Raw genomic sequence first — 12,206 nt, 5'->3', positions numbered from 1 at the left:
TGTGAGTGTGTCTCTGTCTGTGTCGGTGTGAGTATCTGTGTGTGTGTGAGTGTGAATGTGAGTGTGTCTCTGTGTCAATGTGAGTATCTGTGTGTGTGAGTGTGAATGTGAGTGTGTCTCTGTCTGTGTCGATGTGGGTATCTGTGTGTGTGAGTGTGAATGTGAGTGTGTCTCTGTCTGTGTCAATGTGAGTATCTGTGTGTGTGAGTGTGAATGTGAGTGTGTCTCTGTCTGTGTTGATGTGAGTATCTGTGTGTGTGAGTGTGAATGTGAGTGTGTCTCTGTGTCGATGTGAGTATCAGTGTGTGTGAGTGTGTGAATGTGAGTGTGTCTCTGTCTGTGTCGATGTGCGTATCTGTGTGTGTGTGAGTGTGAATGTGAGTGTGTCTCTGTGTCGATGTGCGTATCTGTGTGTGTGTGAGTGTGAATGTGAGTGTGTCTCTGTCTGTGTCAATGTGAGTATCTGTGTGTGTGTGAGTGTGAATGTGAGTGTGTCTCTGTCTGTCTGTGTCGATGTGAGTATCTGTGTGTGAGTGTGAATGTGAGTGTGTCTCTGTGTCAATGTGAGTATCTGTGTGTGTGAGTGTGAATGTGAGTGTCTCTCTGTCTGTGTCGGTGTGAGTATCTGTGTGTGTGAGTGTGAATGTGAGTGTGTCTCTGTCTGTCTGTGTCAATGTGAGTATCTGTGTGTGTGAGTGTGAATGTGAGTGTGTCTCTGTCTGTGTCAATGTGAGTATCTGTGTGTGTGAGTGTGAATGTGAGTGTGTCTCTGTCTGTCTGTGTCAATGTGAGTATCTGTGTGTGTGAGTGTGAATGTGAGTGTGTCTCTGTCTGTGTCAATGTGAGTATCTGTGTGTGTGAGTGTGAATGTGAGTGTGTCTCTGTCTGTGTCGATGTGAGTATCTGTGTGTGTGAGTGTGAACGTGAGTGTCTCTGTCTGTGTCAATGTGAGTATCTGTGTGTGTGTGAGTGTCGAATGTGAGTATGTCTCTGTCTGTGTCGGTGTGAGTATCTGTGTGTGTGAGTGTGAATGTGAGTGTATCTCTGTCTGTGTCAATGTGAGTATCTGTGTGTGTGAGTGTGAATGTGAGTGTGTCTCTGTCTGTGTCAACGTGAGTATCTGTGTGGGTGTGAGTGTGAATGTGAGTGTGTCTCTGTCTGTGTCAATGTGAGTATCTGTGTGTGTGTGAGTGTGAATGTGAGTGTGTCTCTGTCTGTCTGTGTCGATGTGAGTATCTGTGTGTGAGTGTGAATGTGAGTGTGTCTCTGTGTCAATGTGAGTATCTGTGTGTGTGAGTGTGAATGTGAGTGTGTCTCTGTCTGTGTCAATGTAAGTATCTGTGTGTGTGTGAGTGTGAATGTGAGTGTGTCTCTGTCTGTCTGTGTCGATGTGAGTATCTGTGTGTGAGTGTGAATGTGAGTGTGTCTCTGTGTCAATGTGAGTATCTGTGTGTGTGAGTGTGAATGTGAGTGTGTCTCTGTCTGTGTCGATGTGAGTATCTGTGTGTTTGTGAGTGTGAATGTGAGTGTGTCTCTGTGTCGATGTGAGTATCTGTGTGTGTGAGTGTGAATGTGAGTGTGTCTCTGTCTGTGTCGATGTGAGTATCTGTGTGTGTGTGAGTGTGAATGTGAGTGTGTCTCTGTCTGTGTCGATGTGAGTATCTGTGTGTGTGAGTGTGTGAATGTGAGTGTGCCTCTGTGTCAATGTGAGTATCTGTGTGTGTGAGTGTGAATGTGAGTGTGTCTCTGTCTGTGTCGATGTGAGTATCTGTGTGTGTGAGTGTGTGAATGTGAGTGTGTCTCTGTGTCAATGTGAGTATCTGTGTGTGTGTGAGTGTGACTGTGAGTGTGTCTCTGTCTGTGTCGGTGTGAGTATCTGTGTGTGTGTGAGTGTGAATGTGAGTGTGTCTCTGTGTCAATGTGAGTATCTGTGTGTGTGAGTGTGAATGTGAGTGTGTCTCTGTCTGTGTCGATGTGGGTATCTGCGTGTGTGAGTGTGAATGTGAGTGTGTCTCTGTCTGTGTCAATGTGAGTATCTGTGTGTGTGAGTGTGAATGTGAGTGTTTCTCTGTGTCAATGTGAGTATCTGTGTGTGTGAGTGTGAATGTGAGTGTTTCTCTGTGTCGATGTGAGTATCTGTGTGTGTGAGTGTGTGAATGTGAGTGTGTCTCTGTGTCAATGTGAGTATCTGTGTGTGTGAGTGTGAATGTGAGTGTGTCTCTGTCTGTGTCGGTGTGAGTATCTTTGTGTGTGTGAGTGTGAATGTGAGTGTGTCTCTGTGTCAATGTGAGTATCTGTGTGTGTGAGTGTGAATGTGAGTGTGTCTCTGTCTGTGTCGATGTGGGTATCTGTGTGTGTGAGTGTGAATGTGAGTGTGTCTCTGTCTGTGTCGGTGTGAGTATCTGTGTGTGTGTGAGTGTGAATGTGAGTGTGTCTCTGTGTCAATGTGAGTATCTGTGTGTGTGAGTGTGAATGTGAGTGTGTCTCTGTCTGTGTCGATGTGGGTATCTGCGTGTGTGAGTGTGAATGTGAGTGTGTCTCTGTCTGTGTCGATGTGGGTATCTGCATGTGTGAGTGTGAATGTGAGTGTGTCTCTGTCTGTGTCAATGTGAGTATCTGTGTGTGTGAGTGTGAATGCGAGTGTGTCTCTGTCTGTGTCGATGTGGGTATCTGCGTGTGTGAGTGTGAATGTGAGTGTGTCTCTGTCTGTGTCAATGTGAGTATCTGTGTGTGTGAGTGTGAATGTGAGTGTGTCTCTGTGTCAATGTGAGAATCTGTGTGTGTGAGTGTGAATGTGAGTGTTTCTCTGTGTCGATGTGAGTATCTGTGTGTGTGAGTGTGTGAATGTGAGTGTGTCTCTGTGTCAATGTGAGTATCTGTGTGTGTGAGTGTGAATGTGAGTGTGTCTCTGTCTGTGTCGGTGTGAGTATCTGTGTGTGTGTGAGTGTGAATGTGAGTGTGTCTCTGTGTCAATGTGAGTATCTGTGTGTGTGAGTGTGAATGTGAGTGTGTCTCTGTCTGTGTCGATGTGGGTATCTGTGTGTGTGAGTGTGAATGTGAGTGTGTCTCTGTCTGTGTCAATGTGAGTATCTGTGTGTGTGAGTGTGAATGTGAGTGTGTCTCTGTCTGTGTTGATGTGAGTATCTGTGTGTGTGAGTGTGAATGTGAGTGTGTCTCTGTGTCGATGTGAGTATCAGTGTGTGTGAGTGTGTGAATGTGAGTGTGTCTCTGTCTGTGTCGATGTGCGTATCTGTGTGTGTGTGAGTGTGAATGTGAGTGTGTCTCTGTGTCGGTGTGAGTATCTGTGTGTGTGAGTGTGAATGTGAGTGTGTCTCTGTCTGTGTCAATGTGAGTATCTGTGTGTGTGTGAGTGTGAATGTGAGTGTGTCTCTGTCTGTCTGTGTCGATGTGAGTATCTGTGTGTGAGTGTGAATGTGAGTGTGTCTCTGTGTCAAAGTGAGTATCTGTGTGTGTGAGTGTGAATGTGAGTGTGTCTCTGTCTGTGTCGGTGTGAGTATCTGTGTGTGTGAGTGTGAATGTGAGTGTGTCTCTGTCTGTCTGTGTCAATGTGAGTATCTGTGTGTGTGAGTGTGAATGTGAGTGTGTCTCTGTCTGTGTCAATGTGAGTATCTGTGTGTGTGAGTGTGAATGTGAGTGTGTCTCTGTCTGTCTGTGTCAATGTGAGTATCTGTGTGTGTGAGTGTGAATGTGAGTGTGTCTCTGTCTGTGTCAATGTGAGTATCTGTGTGTGTGAGTGTGAATGTGAGTGTGTCTCTGTCTGTGTCGATGTGAGTATCTGTGTGTGTGAGTGTGAACGTGAGTGTCTCTGTCTGTGTCAATGTGAGTATCTGTGTGTGTGTGAGTGTCGAATGTGAGTATGTCTCTGTCTGTGTCGGTGTGAGTATCTGTGTGTGTGAGTGTGAATGTGAGTGTATCTCTGTCTGTGTCAATGTGAGTATCTGTGTGTGTGAGTGTGAATGTGAGTGTGTCTCTGTCTGTGTCAACGTGAGTATCTGTGTGGGTGTGAGTGTGAATGTGAGTGTGTCTCTGTCTGTGTCAATGTGAGTATCTGTGTGTGTGTGAGTGTGAATGTGAGTGTGTCTCTGTCTGTCTGTGTCGATGTGAGTATCTGTGTGTGAGTGTGAATGTGAGTGTGTCTCTGTGTCAATGTGAGTATCTGTGTGTGTGAGTGTGAATGTGAGTGTGTCTCTGCCTGTGTCGGTGTGAGTATCTGTGTGTGTGAGTGTGAATGTGAGTGTGTCTCTGTCTGTCTGTGTCAATGTGAGTATCTGTGTGTGTGAGTGTGAATGTGAGTGTGTCTCTGTCTGTGTCAATGTGAGTATCTGTGTGTGTGAGTGTGAATGTGAGTGTGTCTCTGTCTGTCTGTGTCAATGTGAGTATCTGTGTGTGTGAGTGTGAATGTGAGTGTGTCTCTGTCTGTGTCAATGTGAGTATCTGTGTGTGTGAGTGTGAATGTGAGTGTGTCTCTGTCTGTGTCGATGTGAGTATCTGTGTGTGTGAGTGTGAACGTGAGTGTCTCTGTCTGTGTCAATGTGAGTATCTGTGTGTGTGTGAGTGTCGAATGTGAGTATGTCTCTGTCTGTGTCGGTGTGAGTATCTGTGTGTGTGAGTGTGAATGTGAGTGTATCTCTGTCTGTGTCAATGTGAGTATCTGTGTGTGTGAGTGTGAATGTGAGTGTGTCTCTGTCTGTGTCAACGTGAGTATCTGTGTGGGTGTGAGTGTGAATGTGAGTGTGTCTCTGTCTGTGTCAATGTGAGTATCTGTGTGTGTGAGTGTGAATGTTAGTGTGTCTCTGTGTCTGTCGATGTGAGTATCTGTGTGTGTGTGAGTGTGATGTGTGTGTCTCTGTCTGTGTCGATGTGAGTATCTGTGTGTGTGTGAGTGTGAATGTGAGTGTGTCTCTGTCTGTCTGTGTCAATGTGAGTATCTGTGTGTGTGAGTGTGAATGTGAGTGTGTCTCTGTCTGTGTCAATATGAGTATCTGTGTGTGTGAGTGTGAATGTGAGTGTGTCTCTGTCTGTGTCAATGTGAGTATCTGTGTGTGTGAGTGTGAATGTGAGTGTGTCTCTGTCTGTCTGTGTCAATGTGAGTATCTGTGCTTGTGAGTGTGAATGTGAGTGTGTCTCTGTCTGTGTCAATGTGAGTATCTGTGTGTGTGAGTGTGAATGTGAGTGTGTCTCTGTCTGTGTCGATGTGAGTATCTGTGTGTGTGAGTGTGAACGTGAGTGTCTCTGTCTGTGTCAATGTGAGTATCTGTGTGTGTGTGAGTGTCGAATGTGAGTATGTCTCTGTCTGTGTCGGTGTGAGTATCTGTGTGTGTGAGTGTGAATGTGAGTGTATCTCTGTCTGTGTCAATGTGAGTATCTGTGTGTGTGAGTGTGAATGTGAGTGTGTCTCTGTCTGTGTCGATGTGGGTATCTGCGTGTGTGAGTGTGAATGTGAGTGTGTCTCTGTCTGTGTCAATGTGAGTATCTGTGTGTGTGAGTGTGAATGTGAGTGTGTCTCTGTGTCAATGTGAGAATCTGTGTGTGTGAGTGTGAATGTGAGTGTTTCTCTGTGTCGATGTGAGTATCTGTGTGTGTGAGTGTGTGAATGTGAGTGTGTCTCTGTGTCAATGTGAGTATCTGTGTGTGTGAGTGTGAATGTGAGTGTGTCTCTGTCTGTGTCGGTGTGAGTATCTGTGTGTGTGTGAGTGTGAATGTGAGTGTGTCTCTGTGTCAATGTGAGTATCTGTGTGTGTGAGTGTGAATGTGAGTGTGTCTCTGTCTGTGTCGATGTGGGTATCTGTGTGTGTGAGTGTGAATGTGAGTGTGTCTCTGTCTGTGTCAATGTGAGTATCTGTGTGTGTGAGTGTGAATGTGAGTGTGTCTCTGTCTGTGTTGATGTGAGTATCTGTGTGTGTGAGTGTGAATGTGAGTGTGTCTCTGTGTCGATGTGAGTATCAGTGTGTGTGAGTGTGTGAATGTGAGTGTGTCTCTGTCTGTGTCGATGTGCGTATCTGTGTGTGTGTGAGTGTGAATGTGAGTGTGTCTCTGTGTCGATGTGCGTATCTGTGTGTGTGTGAGTGTGAATGTGAGTGTGTCTCTGTCTGTGTCAATGTGAGTATCTGTGTGTGTGTGAGTGTGAATGTGAGTGTGTCTCTGTCTGTCTGTGTCGATGTGAGTATCTGTGTGTGAGTGTGAATGTGAGTGTGTCTCTGTGTCAATGTGAGTATCTGTGTGTGTGAGTGTGAATGTGAGTGTCTCTCTGTCTGTGTCGGTGTGAGTATCTGTGTGTGTGAGTGTGAATGTGAGTGTGTCTCTGTCTGTCTGTGTCAATGTGAGTATCTGTGTGTGTGAGTGTGAATGTGAGTGTGTCTCTGTCTGTGTCAATGTGAGTATCTGTGTGTGTGAGTGTGAATGTGAGTGTGTCTCTGTCTGTCTGTGTCAATGTGAGTATCTGTGTGTGTGAGTGTGAATGTGAGTGTGTCTCTGTCTGTGTCAATGTGAGTATCTGTGTGTGTGAGTGTGAATGTGAGTGTGTCTCTGTCTGTGTCGATGTGAGTATCTGTGTGTGTGAGTGTGAACGTGAGTGTCTCTGTCTGTGTCAATGTGAGTATCTGTGTGTGTGTGAGTGTCGAATGTGAGTATGTCTCTGTCTGTGTCGGTGTGAGTATCTGTGTGTGTGAGTGTGAATGTGAGTGTATCTCTGTCTGTGTCAATGTGAGTATCTGTGTGTGTGAGTGTGAATGTGAGTGTGTCTCTGTCTGTGTCAACGTGAGTATCTGTGTGGGTGTGAGTGTGAATGTGAGTGTGTCTCTGTCTGTGTCAATGTGAGTATCTGTGTGTGTGTGAGTGTGAATGTGAGTGTGTCTCTGTCTGTCTGTGTCGATGTGAGTATCTGTGTGTGAGTGTGAATGTGAGTGTGTCTCTGTGTCAATGTGAGTATCTGTGTGTGTGAGTGTGAATGTGAGTGTGTCTCTGCCTGTGTCGGTGTGAGTATCTGTGTGTGTGAGTGTGAATGTGAGTGTGTCTCTGTCTGTCTGTGTCAATGTGAGTATCTGTGTGTGTGAGTGTGAATGTGAGTGTGTCTCTGTCTGTGTCAATGTGAGTATCTGTGTGTGTGAGTGTGAATGTGAGTGTGTCTCTGTCTGTCTGTGTCAATGTGAGTATCTGTGTGTGTGAGTGTGAATGTGAGTGTGTCTCTGTCTGTGTCAATGTGAGTATCTGTGTGTGTGAGTGTGAATGTGAGTGTGTCTCTCTCTGTGTCGATGTGAGTATCTGTGTGTGTGAGTGTGAACGTGAGTGTCTCTGTCTGTGTCAATGTGAGTATCTGTGTGTGTGTGAGTGTCGAATGTGAGTATGTCTCTGTCTGTGTCGGTGTGAGTATCTGTGTGTGTGAGTGTGAATGTGAGTGTATCTCTGTCTGTGTCAATGTGAGTATCTGTGTGTGTGAGAGTAAATGTGAGTGTGTCTCTGTCTGTGTCAACGTGAGTATCTGTGTGGGTGTGAGTGTGAATGTGAGTGTGTCTCTGTCTGTGTCAATGTGAGTATCTGTGTGTGTGAGTGTGAATGTTAGTGTGTCTCTGTGTCTGTCGATGTGAGTATCTGTGTGTGTGTGAGTGTGATGTGTGTGTCTCTGTCTGTGTCGATGTGAGTATCTGTGTGTGTGTGAGTGTGAATGTGAGTGTGTCTCTGTCTGTCTGTGTCAATGTGAGTATCTGTGTGTGTGAGTGTGAATGTGAGTGTGTCTCTGTCTGTGTCAATATGAGTATCTGTGTGTGTGAGTGTGAATGTGAGTGTGTCTCTGTCTGTGTCAATGTGAGTATCTGTGTGTGTGAGTGTGAATGTGAGTGTGTCTCTGTCTGTCTGTGTCAATGTGAGTATCTGTGTGTGTGAGTGTGAATGTGAGTGTGTCTCTGTCTGTGTCAATGTGAGTATCTGTGTGTGTGAGTGTGAATGTGAGTGTGTCTCTGTCTGTGTCGATGTGAGTATCTGTGTGTGTGAGTGTGAACGTGAGTGTCTCTGTCTGTGTCAATGTGAGTATCTGTGTGTGTGTGAGTGTCGAATGTGAGTATGTCTCTGTCTGTGTCGGTGTGAGTATCTGTGTGTGTGAGTGTGAATGTGAGTGTATCTCTGTCTGTGTGAATGTGAGTATCTGTGTGTGTGAGTGTGAATGTGAGTGTGTCTCTGTCTGTGTCAACGTGAGTATCTGTGTGGGTGTGAGTGTGAATGTGAGTGTGTCTCTGTCTGTGTCAATGTGAGTATCTGTGTGTGTGAGTGTGATGTGAGTGTGTCTCTGTGTGTGTCGATGTGAGTATCTGTGTGTGTGTGAGTGTGATGTGTGTGTCTCTGTCTGTGTCGATGTGAGTATCTGTCTGTGTGTGAGTGTGAATGTGAGTGTGTCTCTGTCTGTGTCGGTGTGAGTATCTGTGTGTGTGAGTGTGAATGTGAGTGTGTCTCTGTGTGTGTGTGAGTGTGAATGTGAGTGTGTCTCTGTCTGTGTCGATGTGAGTATCTGTGTGTGTGAGTGTGAATGTGAGTGTGTCTCTGTCTGTGTCGGTGTGAGTATCTGTGTGTCTGAGTGTGAATGTGAGTGTGTCTCTGTCTGTGTCAATGTGAGTATCTGTGTGTGTGAGTGTGAATGTGAGTGTGTCTCTGTCTGTCTGTGTCAACGTGAGTATCTGTGTGGGTGTGAGTGTGAATATGAGTGTGTCTCTGTCTGGGTCGGTGTGAGTATCTGTGTGTGTGTGAGTCTGAATGTGAGTGTGTCTCTGTGTCGGTGTGAGTATCTGTGTGTGTGAGTGTGAATGTGAGTGTGTCTCTGTCTGTGTCGATGTGAGTATCTGTGTGTGTGTGAGTGTGAATGTGAGTGTGTTTCTGTGTCGGTGTGAGTATCTGTGTGTGTGAGTGTGAATGTGAGTGTGTCTCTGTCTGTGCCAATGTGAGTATCTGTGTGTGTGTGTGAGTGTGAATGTGAGTGTGTCTCTGTCTGTGTCGGTGTGAGTATCTGTGTGTGTGTGAGTGTGAATGTGAGTGTGTCTCTGTGTCAATGTGAGTATCTGTGTGTGTGAGTGTGAATGTGAGTGCGTCTCTGTCTGTGTCGAAGTGGGTATCTGCGTGTGTGAGTGTGAATGTGAGTGTGTCTCTGTCTGTGTCAATGTGAGTATCTGTGTGTGTGAGTGTGAATGTGAGTGTGTCTCTGTGTTGATGTGAGTATTTGTGTGTGTGAGTGTGAATGTGAGTGTGTCTCTGTGTCGATTTGAGTATCTGTGTGTGTGAGGGTGTGAATGTGAGTGTGTCTCTGTCTGTGTCGATGTGAGTATCTGTGTGTGTGTGAGTGTGAATGTGAGTGTGTCTCTGTGTCGGTGTGAGTATCTGTGAGTGTGAGTGTGAATGTGAGTGTGTCTCTGTCTGTGTCAATGTAAGTATCTGTGTGTGTGTGAGTGTGAATGTGAGTGTGTCTCTGTCTGTCTGTGTCGATGTGAGTATCTGTGTGTGAGTGTGAATGTGAGTGTGTCTCTGTGTCAATGTGAGTATCTGTGTGTGTGAGTGTGAATGTGAGTGTGTCTCTGTCTGTGTCGATGTGAGTATCTGTGTGTTTGTGAGTGTGAATGTGAGTGTGTCTCTGTGTCGATGTGAGTATCTGTGTGTGTGAGTGTGAATGTGAGTGTGTATCTGTCTGTGTCGGTGTGAGTATCTGTGTGTGTGAGTGTGAATGTCAGTGTGTCTCTGTCTGTGTCGATGTGAGTATCTGTGTGTGTGTGAGTGTGAATGTGAGTGTGTCTCTGTCTGTGTCGATGTGAGTATCTGTGTGTGTGAGTGTGTGAATGTGAGTGTGCCTCTGTGTCAATGTGAGTATCTGTGTGTGTGAGTGTGAATGTGAGTGTGTCTCTGTCTGTGTCGATGTGAGTATCTGTGTGTGTGAGTGTGTGAATGTGAGTGTGTCTCTGTGTCAATGTGAGTATCTGTGTGTGTGTGAGTGTGAATGTGAGTGTGTCTCTGTCTGTGTCGGTGTGAGTATCTGTGTGTGTGTGAGTGTGAATGTGAGTGTGTCTCTGTGTCAATGTGAGTATCTGTGTGTGTGAGTGTGAATGTGAGTGTGTCTCTGTCTGTGTCGATGTGGGTATCTGCGTGTGTGAGTGTGAATGTGAGTGTGTCTCTGTCTGTGTCAATGTGAGTATCTGTGTGTGTGAGTGTGAATGTGAGTGTGTCTCTGTGTCAATGTGAGTATCTGTGTGTGTGAGTGTGAATGTGAGTGTTTCTCTGTGTCGATGTGAGTATCTGTGTGTGTGAGTGTGTGAATGTGAGTGTGTCTCTGTGTCAATGTGAGTATCTGTGTGTGTGAGTGTGAATGTGAGTGTGTCTCTGTCTGTGTCGGTGTGAGTATCTGTGTGTGTGTGAGTGTGAATGTGAGTGTGTCTCTGTGTCAATGTGAGTATCTGTGTGTGTGAGTGTGAATGTGAGTGTGTCTCTGTCTGTGTCGATGTGGGTATCTGAGTGTGTGAGTGTGAATGTGAGTGTGTCTCTGTCTGTGTCAATGTGAGTATCTGTGTGTGTGAGTGTGAATGTGAGTGTGTCTCTGTCTGTGTTGATGTGAGTATCTGTGTGTGTGAGTGTGAGTGTGTCTCTGTGTCGATGTGAGTATCTGTGTGTGTGAGTGTGTGAATGTGAGTGTGTCTCTGTCTGTGTCGATGTGAGTATCTGTGTGTGTGTGAGTGTGAATGTGAGTGTGTCTCTGTGTCGGTGTGAGTATCTGTGTGTGTGAGTGTGAATGTGAGTGTGTCTCTGTCTGTGTCAATGTGAGTATCTGTGTGTGTGTGAGTGTGAATGTGAGTGTGTCTCTGTCTGTCTGTGTCGATGTGAGTATCTGTGTGTGAGTGTGAATGTGAGTGTGTCTCTGTGTCAATGTGAGTATCTGTGTGTGTGAGTGTGAATGTGAGTGTTTCTCTGTCTGTGTCGGTGTGAGTATCTGTGTGTGTGAGTGTGAATGTGAGTGTGTCGCTGTCTGTCTGTGTCAATGTGAGTATCTGTGTGTGTGAGTGTGAATGTGAGTGTGTCTCTGTCTGTGTCAATGTGAGTATCTGTGTGTGTGAGTGTGAATGTGAGTGTGTCTCTGTCTGTCTGTGTCAATGTGAGTATCTGTGTGTGTGAGTGTGAATGTGAGTGTGTCTCTGTCTGTGTCAATGTGAGTATCTGTGTGTGTGAGTGTGAATGTGAGTGTGTCTCTGTCTGTGTCGATGTGAGTATCTGTGTGTGTGAGTGTGAACGTGAGTGTCTCTGTCTGTGTCAATGTGAGTATCTGTGTGTGTGTGAGTGTCGAATGTGAGTGTGTCTCTGTCTGTGTCGGTGTGAGTATCTGTGTGTGTGAGTGTGAATGTGAGTGTATCTCTGTCTGTGTCAATGTGAGTATCTGTGTGTGTGAATGTGAATGTGAGTGTGTCTCTGTCTGTGTCAACGTGAGTATCTGTGTGGGTGTGAGTGTGAATGTGAGTGTGTCTCTGTCTGTGTCAATGTGAGTATCTGTGTGTGTGAGTGTGAATGTTAGTGTGTCTCTGTGTCGGTGTGAGTATCTGTGTGTGTGAGTGTGATGTGAGTGTGTCTCTGTGTGTGTCGATGTGAGTATCTGTGTGTGTGTGAGTGTGATGTGTGTGTCTCTGTCTGTGTCGATGTGAGTATCTGTGTGTGTGTGAGTGTGAATGTGAGTGTGTCTCTGTCTGTGTCGGTGTGAGTATCTGTGTGTGTGAGTGTGAATGTGAGTGTGTCTCTGTGTGTGTGTGAGTGTGAATGTGAGTGTGTCTCTGTCTGTGTCGATGTGAGTATCTGTGTGTGTGAGTGTGAATGTGAGTGTGTCTCTGTCTGTGTCGGTGTGAGTATCTGTGTGTCTGAGTGTGAATGTGAGTGTGTCTCTGTGTCAATGTGAGTAGCTGTGTGTGTGAGTGTGAATGTGAGTGTGTCTCTGTCTGTGTCGATGTGAGTATCTGTGTGTTTGTGAGTGTGAATGTGAGTGTGTCTCTGTGTCGATGTGAGTATCTGTGTGTGTGAGTGTGAATGTGAGTGTGTATCTGTCTGTGTCGGTGTGAGTATCTGTGTGTGTGAGTGTGAATGTGAGTGTGTCTCTGTCTGTGTCGATGTGAGTATCTGTGTGTGTGTGAGTGTGAATGTGAGTGTGTCTCTGTCTGTGTCGATGTGATTATCTGTGTGTG

Source organism: Chiloscyllium punctatum, chromosome 28, assembly GCF_047496795.1.
Source record: "Chiloscyllium punctatum isolate Juve2018m chromosome 28, sChiPun1.3, whole genome shotgun sequence".
NCBI lineage: Eukaryota > Metazoa > Chordata > Chondrichthyes > Orectolobiformes > Hemiscylliidae > Chiloscyllium > Chiloscyllium punctatum.
Note: the sequence above shows the minus strand (reverse complement) of the source record.